The sequence below is a fragment of the Podarcis gaigeae genome (genome assembly GCF_964106915.1).
Source record: "Podarcis gaigeae genome assembly, chromosome: 2".
NCBI lineage: Eukaryota > Metazoa > Chordata > Lepidosauria > Squamata > Lacertidae > Podarcis > Podarcis gaigeae.
The window spans coordinates 106554442-106568454 of NC_139679.1; positions in this window are offsets into that span (position 1 = coordinate 106554442).

Genomic DNA, 14013 nt, shown 5'->3' on the forward strand with positions numbered 1-14013 from the left:
AACTATTATAGGTGGGATGTTTTTTGCCATTCCGGGCGGGTTGCCTTCTGCCCACACATCAGGGTTAACTTCTTGCAGGAGGTCCTCTGAAATAATCCCCTCCTCTTCTTTTACCATCATTAAGCGTCAGTGTTCCCTTAAGGGTACCTCTAAGGAGAATTCCCCTGCTGGCCCTGTGGTCATTGTTACTTCTCCTGTTGGTTGGAAATAAATCTGGGCTTGCAATTTTGATAGCAGGTCTCGGCCCAATAATGGGATGGGACACTCCGGTATATACAAAAACTTATGTTGGACCACTTGGCCGCCCAAGCGACAGGCAACAGATTGCAGGAATGGGGCTCTTTGTGATTTGCCTGTAGCTCCTATTATGTTAATTGTTTGCTTGGTGGGCTTAGATACTGGTACTGGCAAAACAGAGTGTGTGGCTCCGGTGTCCACCATGAAGGGGATGGTTCGGTTCCCTGTTTGTATTTTGACCATGGGCTCACGGGAACCTAAATCAGCTGGGCCCGGTCTGTCCTAATATTCCTCCTCTTCCTCTCTCAGGCTCATTGCGCCGGGCTGCCTTTGGGCTGGGGGGTGCCAGGGGGGTCCCTGTCCACGTCCTCTACCCCTGCCGACATTCACTGATGTCCAGGGTCTCAGTTCCTGTCCAGGTCCCACGGGGATTGGCCCTGGGATTCGTTCTCCTCGTCCTCTTCCACCTGAATGAGCCTGTGGGCATTCTCTTTTCCAGTGCCCTTCCTGCCGGCAGATGGCGCACTGGTTCCTCCCCAGACGGCCTTGCCCTCCTCCCCGGGCGCTTCCTCTTTCATGAGGGGTGGGTGTGGTAACCTGTAACGCCATCAACTTTTTTGCTTGATATTTCTCCTTCTTCTTTTGTGCCTCTTCCTCCCTCTGATTATAAGTGGTTTGAGCCAATTCTAACATCCACTCAAGGGTGTGGCCCATGAAAGCCTCGTGCTTCTGGATTTTTCGGCGGACATCGGGTGCTGCCTGAGCTACAAAGGCAGTTTTTATGATCGGGGCATTGGCAGCCTCATCTGGGTCCACAGGGGTATACTGGCGGTAAGCTTCCTTTAGTCTTTCCAGATAGGCGCCTGGGGGCTCCTCACTCCCTTGCATTATCTCCCTGATCTTGGCAAAATTAGTAGGCTTCCTGGCTGCCCTTCTCATGCCATTTAAGACATTCTGGCGATAGGTAATGAGGGAGTTCTGACCATTGGTAGTTTGGTAATCCCAATCTGGGGTTTCTGCTGGGTATAAAATGACAATGTTGGGCTCCTGTACTTGCTGCTGTCTCAGATGAGTTCTAGCTTCAGTATGAATTCGCCTAACCTCCTCTGTAGTTAGCAGGGCATCCATCAAGTACTGTACATCATCATAGGTGGGATTGTAGGTTTTGAAAATTCCCTCAAACAACTTAATTATTTTTGCTGGGTTTTCCTCAAATGAAGGGTTTTGGTTCCTCCAATTACAAACATCTGCACTAGAGAAGGGGACATGTTGAACTGTATAAGTTCTATTGGGCACCACTCCGTTAGGTCCCGCGGGGGCCGGAGGATCATATACTCTGCGGAGAGGCATTACTCTGGCCGCGCCCTTTCCTTGTGCTTCATGTGCCCTATGGAGGGTCACTCTTTTCGCTGCCCTCCCCCACTCTCTCTGCCACTTCCTTTTCTGTTGTCCTGTACATTCCGCCGCCTTTAACAAATGGTGGCTAACATCCACTTCCTTTGCATAAGGTTCCACACACCTCCTTAAACGTTCTGCCTGTTCCTCTGTCCATGTCTTATTATTTTTCGTCAGCGTAACTAATCTTTCTACAAACTCTTCATCCTCATCATCCTCTTCTTCTTCTGACTCATCAGTCTTGGGTTTGGGTGAGCCAGCTCTTCCCAGTGCCTGGGGGCCTGGGCCTGGTAGATTTGCCTGAGGGGTAGTTGGTGGAGCATAGGGGGGAGGTGGTTTAATAATTCCTCCCTCCTCATCTTCTGGATCTGGTACCACTGGGGGCCTTTCTGACTTCCCCACTGGTCGAACTGCACAAATTGTACTTTGTGGGGCGTCGCCCCGGCAGGCTTTCAACCATGGTGGGTTCTTCTCTACATTGGTTTTCCAAGTAGAAATATAGGGGATCTGATCTGGGTGGACATTCAAGATGTTCTGATATAATGGGCTGATTAGCTGCAAATCAAAGCTTCCTTCCGAAGGCCAAGTAACTTCTTGTAAGGGCCAATCAACTTCACACAATGTCCTCATTCTCTGCTTTCGTAATTTAATTCCCCAATCATCATTTTTGGTGGCTGCTTTCCAGTTGTTTAAAAAGCATTCCAGGGGACTACATTGGCTTGCCCCAGACCCCATTTTTCCCTCAGATACTCCTCTCCTAACCGGGTTATAAATTCTTTCACACACCAAATAATACAGATTGTGATCTGCCGAGGTCGCCCTGACAGAAAATGCACAATCCTGCAACCGCTCGGCCAAGGGGCACTAATACCCCGGCCCACACTCGACAATTCAATCACCGGAGTATCTGACATGCAACACACACAACATACAAATCACATCAATATAATTTCCCCTCCTTCCTCTGTTCCAAATTTATGCTGGTGGCACTCTCCTGCACAACCAGTCCCCTTATTCCTGGTGGCTGGTACTGTACTGTACAACCAATCCCCTTGTTCCTGGTGGCTGGCACTCTACTGCACAACCAATCCCCTTGTTCCTGGCTGGCACTGTACTGCCACAGCCAGGTGAGGCTGATCAGGCCTCACCCTTTCCCTTGGGCTTACCTTTTTTTCGCTGCAGACCCCTTCTGGCCAGTTCTCTTTTCTCCCTCGACCTGTGTCTCCACTCCGGAGCGGTGTGGCTGGTTCCCCCCACGAATTGGTAGGGTGCGCGCTTGGAGCCTGCAAAACGCCGATCCGAGCTGTTCACCGAGGTCGAGCCTGGCCCTCCCCGGCCCTCTGGGGTGGGGCAGAATTCCCGGCCAACGCACCAAGCTGAAGCCTGAACCTTGTCCTTGCCAGGGAATTCGTTTGCCCGCGTCCCCAGTGCCGAAGAGAGAGAGCTAAAAGCACCAGGAAAGTTTCTTCTTTGGAGAAAAGAGTTTATTGCAAACTGTGCACAGGACAGCCAGCAGGATCGCTCCTGCAAACTGGCTGTGTTTCAAGACACTTCAGCAGACTTTCTTATACTTTTCTGAGCACTCTTCCCCCCTCCCATACCCTCTCAAAACTTTCCCAATCAGCTGGCAAATGTTCAACTTCTTGCTAAACATTCCTATCATTCTGCTGGCTAAGCACTTCCCCATACGTATCTTTCTACTAGCTAAGCACTCCCCCTCCCCTCTTGCTTGTACGTGTCTTTTCTCATCTTTGCATTAGTAAGCATAAGGCAGGAAGGGGGGGGGGCTCCTCAGCAGGCCTGGTTAAATCTGCAAACAGCAGCTAAAATGTTTTTGCAAGCTAAGAAATGGACTTTTGACCCGCCAGACAAATTTAGCAAACACTCACTGGCGGTGTGCTAACTGTCTAGCTGAAATTTGCAGAAGTAAGATTAGCACAGGATTAGCACAGGAATGTCCTGCAGATAATACTTGAGAGCAATCTTTCTTAGGTACAAAGTACAAAGCACAGGGAATACTGAGAGAAATCCTTCCCATCTCCCTTCACTATGTCCAAGCACTTTTGGAGCCCCCTTCTCCAAATCCACAATATTCCTGGCATGCTTCTTCCATGAACTCCAGTAAATTATTTCTCTCATCAGCACTCCATCTGCTTTCTTTGCCCTTCTCTCAGATTCCCCATGTCCTCCAACTAATAATAAAAATAATAATTTATAATTTTTACCTCACACATCTGGCCAACCAAGGCCAACAGGTCTTCCCACAATAAAACTCTCCCCTAAATTCCTCTAAAGATTCGTTTCCTGAAAGCTCGAGTTTTGTGGTGATCGCTTTGAAATGGCCCCTGATTTTGACTTCTCAATCAGTCCACCACCTTTCACGTTCAAACAAGATGTCCCATTTAGTGTGCTATCACAGCACTTCAGTAACCAAAAATCAAAGCCCCTGAACCGAATTAAGACTTTTAACAGACAGTGTTTCCTGATGGGGATCTTATATCACAAAGCAGGTCGTTCAGATGTGATCTTTCCATGTAAGTGCTTGGCCAATCAGTTTCCATGCATTTTTGTTTTTTTAGATGGCCATTTATTGCTTTTTAGTCACGCGCCAACCATACCAATGGGCAAAGCTTGACAGAGTGTATACAAGTTGTGTTTTTCAGTTTCGCCAATCACTCCTTCCCTGTCTCGGCTATCATTTTCCATTCTGGGCATATGTACAGGTATTTCTGTATCTCTGTGTACACAAACCTTTGTTTTGCTAAAAAAATAAATAAAATTGCAGCAAACGTTACCAGCCTTATCTAGGCAGTTGCTCTTTCACAAGAGGCAAAATGGAAGCTTGTGCTTTTTTGTGGGGGACGCAATAGCTATTCCAATATGTGTGGTCTTTGGTTGTTGTTTTTTATGTGATACTGAAGTCTTGTGCAAGAGTGCAAATGTGATAAAATGTATTTAAAACACACATTTTTATTTATTTTAAAAAATCAATTTTAGGCACTGCTGCAATTGTGGTTGCCCAGGTAGTCCTCCAGTTTTACTGTGCAGATATCTTAAATAATATCTCCTGTGAACTGGGCATGTGTCAATCAGTAGAAGTCGGTTTCTTTCCTTTGGTGCTGGAAGCCAGTGAAAACAAAGGTTATTCTCAGGTGATGAGCAAACAGAAGTTGGGTGTGGAGAGATAATTTGAAACGTTGCCTCACATTACAAACCGCCCACTCCCCAAAAATGTACTATTTTTACTTATTGGATTTTTTGCAGCAAGGAGAATGTTTATTAATTTCTTTATTTTTAAAGCACAGGTTGGTATTTTGATGACACATAACATTGCGCGGATTCTGCAAAAGGTTTGTGGACATGAGCAACACGAATTTCACTATAAACTTCCCTCTGGAAGCATTCAAACTGTACAGATAACTTGAAGGGGGGAAAACACTACCCAAGTCACAAGATCACACTTATGATGAATGGTGTGTTGTTCCTATAATAAAAGATAACAAAACGATAGTTTACAGAATTGGAAAAGCTACAAATTACTGGTAATAGGAAAACTGATTTATGATCACTCAGATGAGGAAATTGATTTAATTATAACCCAGGACAGGAGGACCTGTACTTTGAACATAACAAGCATGAATAATGATCTGTTAAGAATAAACATATAGGGAGCAGGATGTGTTCTTATAGAGGACAAGGCAGACTGTAATTTCAGAATGTTCATTAAAGCTTCGGCTGACTAGAATGACTCAGGAATAACTTTACTAATTCCACTGGACAGACAGGGGACCCAGGGAATCAATTCACTGAGCGACTTCCCAACCAATCTCCATTCTTCCCCTCATAATTATTGGCCAATATGTCAAATCTTCTTAGAAATCTTCTGCCCAAGGTATATTATAAGATTACAAGCTTTGTGTTATTATTGAACCCATGGTTGAGTCCATATGCGGTTGTAGGTTGAACTGAACGACCTTAATGTGCATGGGTGTCAGTGAGTGGACACGTATAGTAAAAGGTAAAGGACCTCTGTCCAGTAGAAGGTGATTATGGGATGCGGCGCTCATCTCCGCTTTCAAGCCAAGGGAGCTGGCATTTGTCCACAGACAGCTTTCTGGGTCATGTGGCCAGCATGACTAAACGGCTTCTGGCACAACGGGACACCGTGACGGAAACCAGAGCACACGGAAACTCTGTTTACCTTTCCACCACAGCGGTACCTATTTATCTACTTGCACTGGCATGCTTTCAAACTGCTGGGTTGGCAGGAGCTGGGACGAAGCAACAGGCGCTCGGACTGTCACAAGGATTCGAACCACCGACCTTCTGATCAGCAAGCACAAGTGGTTTAGAGCACCACGACACCTGCATCCCTGGACACATATGAACAATAAGGCACTGTGCAGCCTGCCAATGTACACACTGAAATGGCTCATACATTTTTTTGGGGGGGGGGTTGATAACGTTGTTGAGCTATTCAGATGTTCTTTAATCAAAATAATACCATTAATCCAAGGAACAAACACACTCACGTGGCGTAAATCAGAGAAGAGGCTGCAGTAATTTGTAATTGATGAAGTGCTGCGGGGAGCTTGTCTTGGGGCAGGTGGTCCGCCTTGGGATTGAGAAAAGAGGCATTAACTGTGTCCTTGTTTCCAGCTGTGAAATGTTGCAGGGTGTGTGACACTGAAACCTCCACCTAAATTAATTTTGAGCTGCCAGGGAATGCTAAGTTCTTCTTAGAACATGACTCATCTCTCCCTGTCTTCTCCAGTTAGGCCGACTGCTAATAGGAAAGCCAGGATAATTGTGAAGCATGAATATTTCAAGACCCTCAAAATGGCAGTCTGCTTGCCTGAGGCAACTCCTAACTGCCAAGATCTTTCCAGCATGTCAACTGGCAATGTTTGCTCCTCCCTCCCACCAGAAAAACAGCAGCAGGAACAAAACTGTGGGATATGAACAGCTAAGGTCAAATGTGGAAAGACGAGCCTGTTGAACTTCCCACATTTATTTATTCATCGTACGTTTATCGCTCCCTGCAGCCATATTCCCATGGGTGGCAGTTTACAAAAGGGGTGGTTTGTCTCCCTATCCAGACTCAAGTTTTCCTCCTTTCCTTTCGCCTCAGTAGGATAAAAAGAGAGCCCTGCCAAAGATCAATCTAGTCCAGCAACCTGTTTCAAAAAGAGGTCAGTCAGATGAATATCAAAAGCCCATAGAAGAGTCTGAGGTCAACAGCTATCGCCTGAGGCAACCAACATTATGTCCTCCAGATTTTGATGGACTCCCATCATCCCTGACCATAGTGGGGGCTGACGGGAACTGGACTTCAGGTGGTGTTGTAGAAAAGAGGACAAAATCAAGCATAGACTTAGTTGGCTCTGTCTGTCACTGGCTCTGGCTCCCCTCATGGTTGGCCTCCATGTCTTCTTCTCCACCAGTCCCAATGGGCACCAGGCAATCCTGGGGCATTAGCATATATCATCCTCTTTCTCTTTTGTATTTACACCTTTAGCTCTTGACTCGAGAGAACTTTTAACCCCACCATCTGAGTCACCTTTGTTTTGTCTTGGGGAAGTTCAGATTATTTCGTTTTAGATTACAGGAGACTTTTGATGATGACAAAGCTTTGGGAGCTGTGGGTTAAAGGCATCTTCTAAAACGAAACTGGCGGAAAGCGCTACTTAGTCAATACAGATTTTACATCCCACTCAGTGTGATTCAGCACCAGGGAATTCGCAGCTTGTCTTATTTTATTATTTTTAAACTGCCCTAGGTGGAATTATCAGGCAAGGAAGCTTGTCAAATAATTACTACTTGGCGAGTTGGCCACGCAACATTCGAGGAGACAGAGTGAAGGATGTGGCAGGGGAACACACATTCGGTTAATGTTCTGGTCCTACATGCATTCTGGGTGAAGGAGGGTTGAGGAATGAGGGGTGATCATTGTTTAGCACATTATTGTACTCTGATTGTTACCTGCTTTTGAAAATCGATGAAATATTATTTTAAAAAGGATGTGGCTCCTGAAAGCCTCCCTAAATTATTAAAAACTACTCAGCTCTCCCAAGGGCCAGGCCTACAATTCTTGAGGTTTGTTCGTACACAGATTGTGGTTAGGGAACTTGCTACCAGCCTGACAGGCTTTCCTGGCAATAGCGTCTAGTGCAGTGAGTGTTAAGCTTCAATCCACCACAATGCCCTGATGTGCCCTGGAGTCAGGGGCATTCTGGGAAATTGAGCAGCAACCAGACTTGGCCACCCAGCCCCTGGTGGGGTATTAAAACAACAGTGGGCCCTGCTGGTGGTGGGTCCCTGGCAGCTGCACAAAGATGTGATGTGTTGATACCAGCCTTGTTTTCTGGAATGTTCCACAGGCTACTGAATGGAATCAGAGCAGGGAGAAGATCTTTATGGTCTAGGAAGGCTACATCTGCTCAGTTATCTCACAAACTCCTCACACTTTGCACAGTAGCTATCCAGTGCCTAATTTCTAGAAAAATGATAGATGGATTTTATGTCTGACTGCAACTCTCTAATTTAGTCAGTGGCGAGAAAAGTGCACTTCACATCTGCTCAGGATCACTTCCATCTCTTCCGAGGTCATGATGTGTCCAGCTCTGGCATGGAAAACAGATTGTGAGGCTGAGTATCAGAACAAATTAAGCCCTTTTTAAATTTTTTTTTTTAATTTTAAAATAAATCTTTATTGAGCACATTTAAAAAAAAAACTTTAAAAAGAACAGATGTCCCTAAAAATAAAGGTACAGATACAGATACAGAGTATCAGAATATATAAGATACATAACATAAAATATAAAGAGTACATAGAAATTAGAACAAATTAAGCCCTTAATGCTCTCCCCCAACTTCAGCTGCAAAGAAATTGGAACCTATTTATTTCAAGTATGGCAAAAACATGATCTGAAGAATCATGCAGGAAGAGATAAAAATAGCTCAGTAGCTTTTCCATTTATGATTCCAGTTTGCCCGTCTAAATGGTTCAGTTGTACAAGTCCTTGTTCCTATCTCACATACACAGCATCCCTCATGCCACCCACAACCAGGAAATTATTCTGTCTGGCAGGTAGATGACACTTCATACCTACAATCTTGCTTCTTGCTCCCTGTGAACATGTCAAGATATCATGTATGTCAGCCTTTGCCAACCTCCTTCCCTTCACCCTCCAGATGTTTTGAACTACAACTCCCATCAGCCATCATGGGAGTTGTAGTCTAAAACATCTGGAGGGTGCCAAGTGGCTGTTCTGTGGTTTTACATGTTCAAACCTGAGTAACTAGCCTCTGTCTAGATGAGGGTGTTAAGTATGACTGTTTAATGCACATTGAAATTGGAGATATATAATGCGTCTGTATAGTATATTGTGAAGTATGGTTGGAAATTTCCATTAATTTAGAGAAGAGCCTACCTGTTTAATCATTAGTGGGGATGTATCTCTGTGGCTTAGTCACAGGGTCATCAGCTCGCAGTCACATGAAAAGGATTGTATTTCAGGTCTATGCATATGCTAATGAGGCATCTAATCATAAGCCTGCATTTTTTATCAAAGCTTATATATTTCAATCAGGGCCTGTATCTTAAAGATTTTCAAATGTTTCATGCCAGGCAAAAGACCAGCTGCCTAAAAGGCCTTGGCAATGTTTTTTCCTCCTAGACAAGGGGCCCCCTGATTTATAGCAGAAAACAATTCTCAAAGTCGTAAAAAAGGAAATTACAGGCTGAGAGCGAGGACACTGATCCTACATGTTACAGAAGATAAAAAAAGCAGAGATAAACATAATTAGGAATGAGTAAATAATAAAATGATACCATGTGCCTCTCAGTAAAATGAGCCATATCTTCTTCCTAAGGTTAAAAAAAGGCCAAGAGCAATGGAGAGGCATCTAGCTGGCAGAAAAAGAGAGCATTTTTAGGAAATCTTTTAAAGCTGTTTCTTTCTTAAACTGAGAGAGTTAAAGGGCAATAAATGTTGGGAAGAGCTAATGGGAAAGGAGGGGTGAAAGGAGGGGTGTAAACTGAAGAGGCTTCTTTTGAAGCTGTTTTTTTACTGAGTTCCTTTTTTACTTTACAAAGGCCTTATTCCTTTTAAAAGGCTACCTATGATAATGTATTAAATATATTGGCTTAAATGTAATTATGCAAAGGATTTAAGAAATGCTAGATTCTTATTTCATATAGTTGTAAGAGTTTTAACTATCCTGAAATTAAGTCAGCCACCAGCCTAGCCCCCCTGCCTGACAGGAGACGCCATAGAGCACTCCTGATATATAGTTGTCAGGCTTTTTGTTTAGAAACCTTCAAATGAAGGAGATCTTTCAATGTTGATGTGAACTCAAGATCCTTGACATCTGTTGAAGATAAAAATTCAAGATTAACTATCTGTTTTGGAAGGCAATAGGGCAAGGAGGGCAAGAGGTGAGCTGGTAATTAAGATTCCTTGTTGAGACACATGTAAGATATATTACTACTTATTTGTCATTTATATATAGCTCTTTGTGTTCCATAAAAGGACAGAAGGAAGTGGGTGTATCTTTTGTGATTGGTTCTAGCAAACAGCCAATAGGAATTTCAACCAGGCTGATTGGACAGAGGCAGCCACAGGAGGAGCAAGGGGGCTGGATTAAGGAAATATAAGTGCTGGCCAGAATGGCAGGAGAGCAGGCCAGAGCTTGGTAACCATATACCACTGTGCCTCTCATTTATTTGTCTGACAAATAAATTACTATTTTAATTTCTCTATTGCTGCGTTGAATATTTCATTCCAGCTAAGCGTTAACCACAAGCAGAGGTGCTACACTAACTCATAGGCATCCATGTTGGGTGCTGTGTCTCTTTGTTCTACACTGCTGAAGAGAATGGATGTGATTTTCTCTATCTCCAGCAAAACAGCCTAAGGCTGAAAGAGAATGCAACGGATAATAGATGGAGCTCTGATTTTAGCTCAGAATGCAAGTTATTTGTAATCTAAGTTTTTATGCCTCGTGCTGTGAGTTGTGTAAGGAATAAGCAACTAAGTGAATGTAATTTTATTTGTTTAAAATTGTTTAAAGTTAAGTTCTGTGAGTAAAGCTTTTTGAACCGTATTTTTGGACTGGATAATTTTTATTTCAATACAAGAGTCAGTTTTGTTCATCCAGCGGTTTCCACATGTATGAGATTATTAGAGGGTACCAGACTCACTTTTATCTAGCGGTGGGGGAGAAATTAGATTCAGTTAACACTTAAAGGTACAGTACCAGAACAGACATCACAGCCCTTTCACACAAAAATCTACTCTCTGTCTGTCAGTGGCTTTCCAGAGATACAGCCAGGGGTCCTTCCCATTTTTGACCCAATATATCAGGGATTGAATTTTGAGATAATCTGTGTGCAAAGCATGTTTCTGTGTGCAAAGCATGCATCGATATCTACTAAGGTAATACTATTTCAAGATCTAGTAAGGTCAGCCACTTAGGGGTGGGCAAAACTGTCAATTTGGGATTATCTGTTTCACATTTTTTCCAGTTTTCAGCTCTCCACATTTCTGTATCTCTCTCTGTGTGTAGTCCTTAGGAAAACTCACCACCATTTTAGTGCAAATATTTCCTAATGCACACATTTACCTTATGCAATCTTGCTTAATAAACACATTTTTGCAAAGCAACTTTCCCTAATATAATACATTTTTTAATATTACTTTTTATGAAGATGTGCGTTTTTATGCACACTTTATCTGGTGTATGCATATTTGTTGTGCCCATTACTTGGCTGGAGAACTGCACTGTAAAATTCAGAGGAGCGTGGCTTGCGAAAGCGAGGGATTGTTAAAGGTGAAGCAGGAGGGAAATGAAATGCGCAAAACCAATGCACAGTGATAATAATGTACTTAACAGTGATGATTCACAAGGCACAGGCATGAGCTAATAATCTCTCAGTTTAGTCCCTCTGAACTTCCTTTTTTCACACACATACACATACACCCACACCGAACAACTATGTCTATATGAACTTATAGCCCAGAATATAAAAATTCATTCAGCTAATGAATTCCTAACTCTAGCCTACAGAATTTTGCCATAATATATTTGTTAGTCTTTAGACAGTTCACAAGCATGTAAAAATGCAAGTAGATAAATAGGTACCACCCTGGCGGGAAGGTAAACAGCATTTCTGTGCGCTGCTCTGGTTCGCCAGAAGCGGCTTAGTCATCATGCTGGCCACATTACCCGGAAACTGTACGCCGGCTCCCTCGGTCTATAGAGCGAGATGAGCGTGCAACCCCAGAGTCGTCCACAACTGGACCTAAGGGTCAGGGGTCCCTTTACCTTTACCTAAGCTGCCACAAGGATCTTTGTTGCTTTTGCTGCAAAAAAATAATTTATCTGACTTCACTATTTACAATTCCTCCACTAATATGTATATATGTGAGCAATTTAGGACATCATGCATTTGATAATGTGAACTCTAGTTCACAAAAGCTTACATCATTATAAACAATCTGGCCTTTACGGTGACATGAGACCTTTTTGTTCTGTTTGCCCTTTTTGTTTGCATGGGATAATTTCCAGCTTTGAAGTCACATCAGTTGTACAGCCTAAGCAACATGTTAGATGCAACAATGCAGTGGAATTTAACCTAGGACTTGCCGATCAGAAGGTCGGCGGTTCGAATCCCGCGACAGGGTGAGCTCCCGTTGCTTGGTCCCTGTTCCTGCCAACCTAGCAGTTCGAAAGCACGCCAGTGCAAGTAAATAAATAGGTACCGCTCCGGCAGGAAGGTAAATGGTGTTTCCATGCGCTGCTCTGGTTTGCCAGAAGTGGCTTAGTCATGCTGGCCGCATGACCCAGAAGCTGTGCACCAGCTCCCTTGGTCAATAAAGCGAGATGAGCACCGCAACCCCAGAGTCGTCCGCGACTGGACCTAATGGTCAGGGGTCCCTTACCTTTTTTACTTACTGACTTTACTGTAGAATTGCCACTCCTCACCCTGTATAAAGTGAGTAATCGTTGACAGGTGGGCAGGAGCTGGGCCCGAGCAACGGGAGCTCACCCCGTCGTGGGGATTTGAACCGCCAACCTTCTGATCGGCAAGTCCTAGGCTCTGTGGTTTAACTCACAGCGCCACCCACATCCCAAAAGTCAGTAACTACCTATAGTTTATTTTGAACTATGGTTTTAAGTTACAGCAGTACCTTGGTTTACAACCACAATCCGTTCCGGAGGTCCGGTTGTAAACCAAAACAGGTTGTAACCTAAGGCACATTTTCACCAATGAGGCCTCCCCCCCTCAAAAAAATGGGTTGTAATCCAAAAAAAATGAGTTGAAATCCAAAAAAAGGGACACACACTTCCATGTTTGCCATGGCTGTAATTCAAAATGGTTGCAAACCAAGGTACCACTGATATGCAAAAATTAGACCGCTGAAATGAGAAAGTGTTTGGGTTCACCAAAGTTCTTTTACTGCTGCACATTAAATAAAAGTGTGGAGGAGAGGAAAAGTGTCTGCTGTTTGTACTCTCAGGCTGCAGTCCTAAACATGGTGGGAATTACCTTTGAGCAAATATGCACAGGATTACACTATTAAAGATAAAATGGTGAAGGTTTCACGCAGACAAAGGCTGCAGTAAGTGAACATGCACATCATTCAGCTTATCTCATCTCACAGAGTTGTTGTGAGGGTAAAATGGGGGAGGGGGAGGACAATTTATTCCACCCCTGAGCTTTTTGAATGAAGGGCAAATGAAACTGACCTATGGAAAATGCAACTTGAAAAATGAGACATTGCGCATACCTTTGTAAACCAAGAAAACTTTCATAAAAATATTATAAATAAATAAATAAAAATAAAATAAATGAAACGAACAAATTGGGAAGCTAATTGGGTTAGACTTGCTAGGTGCAAAAAGATAATCAAATTGCACCCAAGATTGCTTGGAGTAAGAATGTATTGAATATATAAATATTGTGCTCTCCGTCTTCAATTATCTAAAGGTTTGTCACGTGGACGATGGAGCAAGCTTGTTGTCTCCTGCTCTGGAATGTAGGACCCAAACCAAGGGATTCAAATTACAAAAAAAGGAGATTCCAACTAAACATTAGGAAAAACTTTCTGGTGGTAAGAGCTGTTTGACAGTGGAACGGATATCCCTGAAAGATGTTGGACTCTTCTTTCTTGGAGGTTTTTAAGCAGAGGTTGTATGGCTATCTGTCATGGATACTTTAGCGGAGATTCCTGCAATGCAGGTGGTTGGACTGTGTGACCCTTAAGGTCTCTTCCAACTCTACAATTCCATAATACCTTTTGAGCATGTAAAATTTCTCAATTACATGGATGTATCTCTAGCACTAGGGACGCGGGTGGCGCTGTGGGTTAAACC